The sequence below is a fragment of the Danio rerio genome, chromosome 20, assembly GCF_049306965.1.
Source record: "Danio rerio strain Tuebingen ecotype United States chromosome 20, GRCz12tu, whole genome shotgun sequence".
Classification (NCBI taxonomy): Eukaryota; Metazoa; Chordata; class Actinopteri; order Cypriniformes; family Danionidae; genus Danio; species Danio rerio.
This window is the reverse complement of record NC_133195.1, coordinates 50,529,884-50,542,500: the sequence shown is the minus strand read 5'-3', so window position 1 is coordinate 50,542,500 and position 12,617 is coordinate 50,529,884. Positions and strand designations below refer to the sequence as shown.

Sequence of the window (12,617 nt, the reverse complement as noted above, 5' to 3'; positions counted from 1 at the left end):
GTATTTTTAATATAGGCTTTAAACAACATAGGGGGTATACACTATAAGCAAGGTAATGAATCATAAATAATGTTCAATTTAGAAATAAAAAACAAAACACATTTGTTTGGCTCTCAATATCTAATTTCTGTCGGTTTTATTTTTTGAACCAATATTAGAGAGAGAGAGAGAGAGAGAGAGAGAGAGAGAGAGAGAGAGAGAGAGAGAGAGAGAGAGAGAGAGAGAGAGAGAGAGAGAGTATGTATGTATGTGCGTGTGTGTGCGTGTGTGTACTGTTCAATGAGTCTCGCTGCTGAGTTCCTCCAGAATGGCGATCACACACACAGTCGGTCTGTCGTTACACCGGAGATCCAGTGACTGAATCTTGACTCAACATCAACTGAATCATCAGATACAATGAGAATATACTGAGAAATCACAGACCGACATGACATTGTGATGATGGTGGAGGCTTTTTAACGGATCCGCGCGGCGGAAATTCGCTCCGGTGAGTCAAAACCGAACTTCTGCTCTTCACTTTTGCCACAATCCTCCATTAAAAACACTCCTGGTATCCAAAACCCGGTGTTTTAGACAATAATATAGCACTTTATGTGATAATATTGCATTATAATGTGTTAAAACGTGCGGAAATAAACTCTGAGCGGTGAATGAGGTGAAGATGGAGTTAATGTTTGACAACATGGCTGCTCGCTTTCATCTCTCTCCATTCCTCTAATTTAAAGTCATAAAGTCGCAATGTTTATTGATTCATATAAAACATACACACATGCGGACATATTTGACGTTAAAGTTTATATAGTTTGAGCAAACGCGACCGTTACTGTAGATAAAGCCGTTTCCGTTCAGCGAAAACGAACATCCTGAAACTCGCTTCATATGAGAGCTTTCGAGATTTCTGCTCATCGTATGTATTTGTGTGTGTTAATTTAAAGACTCTTCAATTCTTATTTTGTGTGTGTGTGTGTTTCTTTGGTTATTGTGTAGAAAGTCAGAAAGAGAAACTCAAAACACGACAATGAAAGACTCTGACAACATATCCCAGCAAACAATTTTATTTAATAGACGTCTAATAGACATCTAAACTTAGACAACTTGGCTAAAACAAGGATAAACTTGAGTGAAAATCGAATAGACATCTAAGAATAGTCCAAAACTAGACTATAGTCGACAAATAGACAGATTAGACAGACTTTATATGTGTATAATCATTAATTTCTGCCCAAATTTAGCCATGTTTTAGCCAAGACGACTATGTTTAGACGTCTATTAGACATCTTTTATATACAAAAAATGCTTGCTGAGTAGTTTTATCGTATACATTACAATGATAACAATTCCATGAAGTGACATATTCAACATCTGTCGTATCATATCTACACTTTGGGGTGTTATTTACATGGTGCTATTCTAGTTACTTTCAGGAATACCATGGTGCCATGTCTAAAAATATGTGGTACTTTTAAAGCAATGTATGCATTCATTCAATACTATGGTGTTATACTTTCTGGAAGAATGTAAGACACAAGCCATTAGTGTTGTTTTCAGTTTGTCTGATCTTTGAGTTCTGGGTTGCTGATTAAATCACTTTATGAATAAACTTCTGTGAGTGTTTAACGTATTAGGTGAATCTTGATGAGTACAGTGTTTGTATCACATGATGTATGACTGTGATGTTATGCACCAAGTTTATGTGAAGAGTATGATGCTGGTTCCAGTAATGGTGTGTTTGGTCAGCCTGATCTCACGAGAAAACGTAAGTATTTTACGTTTTGCCAGTTTAGTGGCTAATTCGTACGAATTCGTACGATTTCAGTCGTACGAAATGATACGATTTTAAAAAGGAGGCGTGGCACCTAACCCCACCCCTAACCCCAACCGTCATTGGGGGAAAAGCAAATCGTACTAAATTGTACGAATTAGATCGTACGAATTCATACGAATTAGCCACTAAATGAAAAAGTTACGAATTGCCGTGAGATTGTGTTGGTTTGGTATAAGGCTGTAACTTTATTCCGTCGTGAGATTAATCTAAGCCAGAGCAAGTTATTAAGTTTTGCTGAAAGATTACCAGAACACACAATGCTTTTATTTGGAGTTGGACACAGCAAGATAAGAGGGGGAAAAAAAAAAGAGTAAAAACACTTGTCGTTTTTAATAATATAAAGGCTTATTTGGACAAAGGTTTGGTAGACATCGAGAGATCATGTGCATGTTCATACCAGACCAGAGAGAGTTCAAGTCGTCACCAAGGCAAAAATAACCATGAGAGGGTCTTCATGCCAGCATGTACTTCTGTTGGTGCGTGTGTGTGTGTGCGTGCGCGTGTGTGTGTGTGTGTGTGCACGCAAGTGAAAGGGGCCCCTGGTGATTTTTGGCTTCTTAAAACAAAGTGTTTGAAAAAAATCCATTTATTCATGTGACCTGAGTAAAAGCTCCCTTACACACACACTCACACACACTCACACACACACACACACACACACACACACACACACACACACACACACACACACACACACACACACACACACACAGAGCTTGACAGAGGTTTGAGATCCGGAATCTTTGGAATGTTTGCCCCCCTCGTTGGATGTGCTGCCTACCTGACACACACACACACACACACACACACACACACACACACACACACACTGGGTTTTATGGGGACTCTTAATGATTTTATACTGTACTACATACTGTATATTTTGTCATCTTCCACCAACTCTAAACCCAAGCCTCACTGACAAATGCCTTAGCATTTACCAAAGAATGTAATTATTAATATAAAAATTCTGGATTTTTAAATTGGATCCTTGTCTAGATCCCTAATTCTGGATGATTCATGAGTTATTTCCTTATGGGGACTAAGAAAATGTCCCCACACAAGGTGAAATAATACTGGTATTGGTAGTTGTGGGGACATTTGGGGGTTCATAGTGCAGCAGTGAATACCAGGACTACACACACACACACACACACATTAGTAAGGACATTACATATACTTCCATTGTTTTGTTTTTTTAATACAGTTTAATGATATTCTCCACGGCTTACCGCAAAAAAAAAAAAAAAAAAAAAGGAAAGTGATCGGTTGGCAAATTAAGGGGGAACGGGTGGTGAGGGAGGTGTCACGGACCTTTTTCTTGGCTGCTGCGTGGAGGGCGCCGTAGCGACCAGCATCTTCCGGTAGAATGGTTAGAACTTCTATTTAAAGCATTTACAACTGGTAATTTGTGATCCAAAAATGGGTTTCTAAAGCGTTTTGAGTGGATTACGGCGTGTTTTTGTGACACAAAACTTAGAAAGGTGTATGTTAAAGCCGTTATAATCTGTTAGATGTCGTTCAAGCGCGAGTGAAAAATGTTCTCCTAGTTCACGTGTCTGCCGTCATAAATACAGTGTGTGGGTGTTTCCCCGGCCTGTCAGCGGCTCTTAAACACACACACACACACACACACACTAGCGCACGCAATACTTCACTGCATTATAGAGCAAACCAGATTACTGGCATGAAGGTGGTGCTGATCGACAACAGTATTGGCTCAAAGATGATAAAAGTGGGTAAAATAGATTATAACTATTGTTTCAAAGCTGTCCAATTGTGACTGTTTATATGCATCAGCTGCCGACAGAAAGTTCTTAGCATTCTCCTTGCGCATACACGCAAAGTATAATGGGTAATTTTGCGATCTAAGAAAAAGGTCTAGTTGAGGGGACATTTGAGGGTTCATAGTGTACCAGAACCACACACACATTAGTAAGGACATTACATAGACTTCAATTATTTTTTTGTTTTTTATATTAGTTAAATTATGTTCTTTATACTGTAATAAATCTTACGTGCTATTTACTAAAAAAAGTGTGGTAACACTATTGCACGTAATATTTTTAGGTAGTTTGAAAACGTGATTTTTTTTTTTTTTTAGCAAAAACCACTTGAATGAATCGTGAAAATTACAAAAATCTTTTGAGTGATAGATGATGATTTTAATATTATTAGTGGAACGTGCTTTCATAATTTAAGCAAATCCACCACCATTTACTCACATTTATTTTTTAGCAAAAACCAATGACTAGGGTTTTTGAGTGATACAGCTTAACTCTTAGCATGCTCACAGTTGATCTGCTTCTTCAAAATGTCGTCTGGTCACTGCTGTTCTTGAGATTCAAATGCAAACATCTCAATCAAATCTGCATAATTGAGTGAATTTTCTTAAAATAAACGTGAATCCATCTTTCCTCAATTTTATTAGCTTAACTGGTTTCTCAAAGTAAGCCTAATAATTGCACTGGTTTACTTAAAAAAATAAGTGAAATTTAATTCTTGATTTTATAAAAAAAAATCTTCTTAATACTTTATAATTTATCCAGAATATATTTTTTTAAAGAAAATATGCACATTATTTTTAATGACCACCTCAATTTTCTTAATGAAATTTACAAGCCTCAAGATTCTTTTTTTTTTACAGTGTATGGCTTACCGCTAAACAAAAACATCACAGAAACGTGTGCAAAACACTTATAACCCCCCCAAGACAAAATAATAATGGTATTGCTATAATTGTGGGGACATTTGGGGGCTCATAGTGTAGTAAATACCAGGGTCACACACATACGCACACACATATTAGTAGAGGACATTACATAGACTTCCATTGTTTTTTTTATATCAGTTTAATGATGTTTTCTATGGCTTACCTCCAAACATAATCATCACAGAAACATGTGCAAAACAATATAAACAGCCCCCCCCCTCTCTAAAAAAAACATACAAGGGTCTTTTGATACAATTTAGACCAGTAAAATATCCTGACAAGTTGGTTGTCGTGCATATTTTGCTATAATTGATTACATTTGACCCTCACAAGTATAGCTCAACCAGTACACATATATACACACAGATACATATACACGCATATATGTATGTCCACAATTCAGGCCTCTTCTAGAATTAGGATGTCATAAAATAATCATATGCACTAACATACACTGTAAAATATGCAGGGTTCCACACAATTCCTTCATGTTGTCTCAACGCAAATTAATTAAGTTAACTTAATGATTTTTACAAATTTATGTTGATTAAACATAAAATAATTACGTTATCCCACAAAAACCTTCAAGAGTTGTGTTGATTCAACTTATTATAAATAAGTAGTTTGAACAAGTAGCCAAAGGCATTATTTTGAGTGTACCCTAAAAAGTGTGTGATATTCAGAATGTGTTAAATATTTAACACTTGTTACTAAGGTCAAGTTCAGAATCAGGGTATTTTTAATTCAAATGCAGCTGTTCTTGACCTCATCCTAAAGGCTTTTGTTTACAGCAGTTTATTTTTTGCTGATGATGCCTGTGGGATGTGCTTTTTCCTGACTTGATATGCTGGAAACAAAAACAAAATGCAAAAAAAGAAACTAAACAAAACATCTTACTGGTTGAATCTTCACATTTGACAGTGACTTGAATGATTTATACTCTTGCATATGGTAGATCTATAAACTTTTGTAGTTTTTGTTTTGCTATTTGTTTTTAGTTGGGTATTTAAGTCTTTGTTAAAACATTATAAGCTCTGAAATATTTCTTTTGGTGATTTCTAATTGGTGGATTTTTATTGGACAGCATTATGGGTAATGTAGTTTTTCTCTACTCTGTAAGTACACTATTCGGCATGGCTGTTTAAAAAGTGTTTCATAAATTTGTACAGATGCCAACAGGTGTGTCATAAAAAACATGGTTTCACAAAGTTAAAGTTTCACAGGGCTTAGCTTAAGATAGGACTGGACTTAGGGTTTTTAAATGGATTTATAGAAAATAAATCCTAACCCCAGCTTTTTAAAACAAATACATGGCACAAATGTATTTTAAGATGAATCACTGCACATTATTTTCAATCAAGACAGTTCAGAAATGTAATTTAATTCAGGACTAGCCTTAAGCTTTGATGTGGCTAAATGTTTGTCAGTCCATAAATAAGTGTTTAATATTATGAAAGTGATTAGGGCTGCACGATATTGGAAGAATCTATATTGCGATATTTTGTCATTCTGTAATAAATATTGCGATATGAATGTAATTTCACCAGATGACTTAAATATCTTTATTTTGAAAGATTTATTAATTTTAGACTAATTGGAAAGAGTGGTGGCACGGTGGCTCAGTGGTTAGCACTGTCGCCTAAGAGCAAAAAGGTCATTGGTTTGAGTCCCGGCATTTTGCGTGGTCTCCCCGTGTAGACATGGGTTTCCTCCGGATGCTCCGGTTTCCCCCACAGTCCAAACACATGCGTTATAGGTTAATTGATTGAATAAACTAAACTGTCCAATTGCAATATAAACATATGTATTTATTTTTAATGCAGTGGTTCTCAAACCTTTTTCATCAAGTACCACCTCAGGAAAAAATAGTCTCTCCAAGTACCACCATAATGAGCAGTATTGAAATACAGTAGCGTATAGGCCCAGTAAAGCAGCTACAGCTCTGCACAGTTCAAAAACATGGCAGATTAATTCCTATTGTTAAGAATATTTATTATTGTCAACCACTTTAAACATTATGAATAGTCTGAACATTAACACTGCACTGTGCTTATATGTAAAAAAAAAAAACTAAAGTCAACATTCAAATTAAAATGTGCTTTTTTTTTTTTTACAGTTAAAAGTGGTAGGTTACTGTTCTTATAAAGTAAAAAGAAAAAACTGCTGTACTTTTAAATGCAAAGTATTTACATATAATAGTCTATTCATTAACGCCTGGACCTCAGAAATATATAAAACATCATATTCATATATAAATCATTTTTGATACATTTTGAAATATACAGTTGAAGTAAGAATTATTAGCCCTGCTTTGATTTTTTTATTTTTTTTATTTTTCAAATATTTTCAGAATGATGTTTAACAGAGCAAGGACATTTTCACAGTATGTCTGATAATATTTGTTCTTTTGGAAAAAGTCTTTTTTTATTTTTTTTATTTCAGTTTTTAATTTTTAAAAAATTATTTTATTTTAATATATGTTGATTTTTAATATTATTAGACCCCTTTAAGCTATATTTGTTTTTTAATACTCTACAGACCAAACCATCATTATACAATAACTTGCCTAATTACCCTAACCTGCCTAGTTAACGTTTAAGTCATTAAAGTCTTTAAATGTATCTTTAAGCTGTATAGAAGTGTCTTGAAAAATATCTAGTCAAATATTATGTACTGTCATCATGGCAAAGATAAAATAAATCGGTTATTAGAAATTAGTTATTAAAACTATTATGTTTAGAAATGTGCTGAAAATAATTCTCTCTAGTAAACAGAAATTGGGGGAAAAAATAAAGGGGGTGAATAATTCTGACTTCAACTGTATGTAGCATGTACTTACTGTATGACATATTTGATTCCTCGTGTACCACTAGAAGGAAGCACACATAGTGGTACACGTACCACAGTTTGAGAACCACTGATTTAATGCATATTATTTCTTGTCTTTAAGAATTATTTAGTTATTTGGCATAATATTTTGCCACTCGTCTTCGCTCTATGGGTGACCAGGCTTTTTTTTTCTGCAGCTCCAAAACTCTGGAACTCACTTGCCTATAATACTAGGCATGCAAAATCTCTTAAAAATGTTAAAGTATCCCCGAAAACACACTTTTTTTTAGACTTGCCTAGACTAGACTAGACTTTTAGGTCAATATTGTTAGTTCCCTTTTAACAAATTTTTTTTGATTGAACAAATCTTCAAATAATGACTTGCCTAATTACCCTAACTGTCACTTTAAGCTGAATACTAGTATCTTGAAAAATTTCTAGTCAAATATTATGTACTGTCATTATGGCAAAGATAAAATAAATAAGTTATTAAAACTATTCCTATTGAAATTGTGTTGAAAGAAATCTCTCCGTTAAACAGAAATTGGGGAAAAATATACAGTCTTTAAGAGTATATATTATTTATTACATATTATTTCTTGTTTGCAAGAATTATTTAGGTATTTGTGATAATTGTTAAGCATGTTTGTCTAACTAGTATAGTAATGCGACATTGATTTTGTGATAAAAATGAGCCTATATTGTGTTTTTCATGTTGTGTTTTCACTCAGCATTTCTGTGTTTAACTTCTGGGTTTCTGCCTTGTTTGTCTCTCTACACAATGCAAATAAAGCTGATGTCAGTCCTGAGAAACTCTCACACACACACACTGTCAGTGCTCTCTTGAATGGATGTGACGTCTGAATTACAGCGGCTGATCTTACATTTGCACACAAAAGACATTGAGTTGAATGAGAGAAAGGCTGAGGTGCAGAACAGAGGAATAGTTTGAAAGGGGGATCAGAGCTGATGTCTGCGGGAACCATCCGAAAGCTTTTGTTGATCTCCCCAGAGGAGATATTCAATCATTGGCTTCACGTCATGTCAGCGAGAAACTGATACCAGCTGGCAGAGGAAGAAAAAACAGGACTCCTCCATCAGCACAAAGGAAATAACTTCAGATGATTAATAAAGACACTTATTAGATGCTAAATATACCCGCTGAGCATTTAAGTACACAACAGGCAGATGGAGCTGTCAGTTATGGTCATCATAGCAAATGTTACTGTGCACAGCAAATTCTGGTCTTTGGAATAAACTCCCTGGGAGTTAAAATCAACTCAATCTGAGGGTACATGCGTGACCATTAAAGGACACATAGGTTACCCCTTTTTTCATATTTATTATAAGTCTTTTGTGTCCCCACAATGTGTCTGTTAAGTTTCAGCTCAAAACACCCATCAGAGTATTTATTATAGCTGTTTGAAGTGTCTGTATTATAGCTGGGAAAAGGTTGTTGCAGTTTTTTTGCACTGGGCCTTTAAGGCGAGTCATCCCCGCCCACCGTTCCCACGTGCCTGTCAGCAACATGCCTCAATCGGCGCCCTCGGCTGCCTCAAGAAGCAGATATAGTAACGTTTGTGAGAAATGCTACAGTAATGCTGCGTTCACACCAGACGCGGCACGCACGTCAAGCGCGAGTGATTTACATGTTAAGTCAATGCAAACGCGCGAATAGACATCCTGTGGCGCGATACGCGCGAATGACGCAAATTGCGCGAATGGTGCGGGGCGAATTGAGCATTTTGCGTGTTTGACGCGCTTAACGAGCGTTTCGCGCGAATCTCTTGATTTCGAAAATCTGAACTTCAGCAAACATTCACGCCGCATTAACCAATCAGAAGCTTGCTCTTGTGGGGGCGTGATTGTGACGTAGAACCTGTTGTCGGTGTGCCGAGGGAAATCCTCCAGCCTTCACCGACAACAAGTCATCAAACTGGGCTTGGCTCTGTCAGAAGCACCGCTGAAAGCCTCCGTCATCCAGGTTCAGTTTCTGGAGGAGTTTATGAGCTCACAGAGCTGGATGCACCTCTGAAAGAATGTAGTGGACTCAGACACGACCCTAAACGTATCGACGCTGTTTTTTAGTCTTTATAAAGCACATAAAGCACATAAACACTATTATTTTCTTCATAAAATCCATGTTAGCCATTTAGCTATGAAGCTAGAGTCTTCGGGCAGACAGAAGCCCTGACCATCACGCGAATCCGCGTCTGTTCTGATGTGAATTTGAAACGCGAATGAAGCGGGGTTTGACGCGCGAATAAAGCGAGTAAACTCAAATGTTCACGGGACTATTTACGTGCGAATAGCGCGATTTTATCCGCGTCTGGTGTGAACACAGCATAAGAACTTTACCAGTCAGTATTTGATGCATTTTTTGTGGAGTTGCAACAATGAGTTCACGCACACACAGCGCAGACAAACAGCCACACACACACACACACACACACACACACACATAGTACAGACACGTAGCGCAGACACACATAAATGGCGTAGGCAGTCAATCACACATACATAGCGCAGACACACACAGAGAGACAGTGAGAGAGACACGCGGCTGTGCTGATGAAGTGGATCTAAAGTAAATGGCTGTACTTCATTACACACGTGCAAAGGTTTAAAAACATGGTAAACTTGTAAAACTGACTCTTGATCACGTCTGATAATTATTGATGATCCTAGCAAACTGAACAGACCTATTATTCCCGGTTGCTTTGCGCTCGTCCTGTCTTGTCGATATGAGTATATGCATTACTACAGAGACATGTTAATGCGCGCAGCTGTCAATCAATATTGGTGGGCGGGGGGACCGCACCCCTACGTAAAGTTGCGGTCGATCTGAAAACCGCTCCAAATGGTCCACCGTTTTTATGTTGTTAAATTTGAAAAAAAAAAAAAGGCTGGGTGTGTTTATTTCACCCCAATATGACAGTATATACACTAGGGTTGTAACGGTATGAATTTTTCACGGTATGATAATCGTCTAAAACAATACCACGGTTTGACGGTTTCGCGGTATACGGTATGTTACAAATGTTACAAAATAATAGAACAGTGAAGCAAATTTGACTTTTTCCAAATAATATATTTTTAGTTACTATAAACAACACCACTTACAATGAACAAATAAAAATAAGAAAATAATAAATAATGTGTCAAAGTCCAAATAAACATGGTGCAAATCCTCAGTAAAAAATAGATATAAATATTTACTATACTATAAATAGTTAAATAACGAAACTAGATTCAATATGGAACATCCTTAGGTTTTATGTGCCAGCATGGATATGGTTGTCTATGGATATGGATATGGTTGTCTGCAATGCAGACAAACAGCTGCACCTTCATTTGCGTCTTTTGAAAACAGCAAGAGCAGCAGTTCGTCTTTGCTGTGTCACTATTTTGTCATGTTTCTGTGCTGCTGTGCATGCAAAAGTACTTAGTATGAGAATTATTTCATGCAAAACTTTTTTTTTTTGCGTTTTATTTAGCCGCGCATAAATGTATGCCTTTCTCTCATTCCGTGTTGTTCAAAAAGCTTGGTCCACAAACAAAAGCGAAACCTATGCTTATTGGTTGTGATATAGCGAGTTTGAACCAATCTGGGCATGGAGGAGGGACAATGCATCAATGTATCATGTCTGATTTGTCCGGAGACACAGTGACGAGCGTTTCTTTGTCAAATCAGCGTTGTCAAATGTTGATGACGTAATCGCACTGATTCCGGAGCCTCTGAAAGTCCGCGAATGTTATGTGATACAGCACTGGAAAGCTGAGATTCTGTTCTTTATGCCAATCTTTGAATTGTATGAATCGGATCAGCGGATCAAAAGTTATTAAACATTTAAGAGCAACACTTATTTTTAGCCGCGGCCGGCTGTCTCGGTCTTTAAGGGTTAAAACCGTTGATATGCAATTGTTCATGGTATGATAATCGTGCACGTTCAAATCGTGGTAAACCGTCATACCGGTATATTGTTACAACCCTAATATACACTATACTTACACACATGCATGTCCAAACAGCTTGAAAAGTAGATTTTTTTTAACATGGGTGCCCTTTAAATTTACTCCCATGCAGAGCTAAAATCACTCTGCTTTTGGAGTTGAATTTTAACACGTTTTTTTTTTAAAGCAAAATTTAAACACTTTCTGGAGTTAAAATAGTAATCCAACAGAAAGTACTTTTACATTTGGATATAATATGAACTCCTTACCAATGTTAAAATTGTAACACTTCTTAGAGCTAAAGTATAGTTTTTGTGTTAAAATGACTGAACTGATGCAATACTCTTCACTTACTGCTTTTACTGCTAGAAATTCCACCAATGGACACACTTTGACATTAACTATCATCATAGCTTTAAATCTAACAGCAAAACATTTACAATTAATACACGTTGGCAGCCAGTGCAAACTAAAACCAATGGCTTAGTAAAATCCAAATTAAAGCCACATTTATTGCCTGACTCCTAATTTTTCAACTCCAGAAATTTGCTGTGTGCTAAATGTTTCCATGACTTCTTTGTTAGAGTAGAGACTTCAGTAAATTGGCAGTTAGGGATTTGTTGATCATGCTTGTGTGTTTTGGGGGATGTTTTAAACATTATTAGGATTGTCTTACTGGCTAGATGAGGTTTTCTTGAAGTTGAAGGGCTTGTTATGATAATATTGCAAGCTTAAATTGTTTTTAAAAAAACTAGCATTTGTTAAAAAAAAGTAATATTCATGAAAATGTGTGAATTTGTAGCGTTACATCAAACTTTAAATTACATATACTTATGCATCCCAATTCAGATATTTATACTACGCCAGGGTTTTCAAAGTCTAAGACAGTGGGCCTACCTTTTGACACAACTTATCCATTGGCGCCCCCCTCCTCCCAATCACGCACGCACACACACACACACACACACACACATACACACACACACACACACACACACACACATATATATATATATATATATATATATATATATATATATATATATATATATATATATATATATATATATATATAAAGACACAGACAGATGTCAGACTGTTAACTCACTTTTATCATAATTTGCATGGAAGTGCAATTATTTACAGAGTAATAACAAGTATTTTAATATAACGTTTTTAAAACTAGGATGATGGTTCAATATGAATAGAACAGATCCAAGAACTGTCCATCCCAGTCAAAACAGTCGAAGTTTAGCGGGTCTCATGCTGTCATTAGCCAAAATATCTTGACAAACC

General features: G+C 36.2%; 1 protein-coding gene across 12 annotated transcripts in view; it reads left to right on the top strand.

The window, feature by feature from the left end:
- Positions 1-259: 259 nt before the first annotated feature.
- dtnba (dystrobrevin, beta a) overlaps positions 260-12,617 on the top strand; it is a 60,570-nt gene continuing 48,212 nt past the window's right edge. For 10 of the 12 annotated variants that reach the window (XM_073932174.1, XM_068215384.2, XM_073932172.1 and 7 more), the window contains exon 1: positions 270-487. The gene's annotated coding sequence lies outside the window, so the exon portion shown is untranslated. 12 annotated transcript variants of the gene reach the window in all.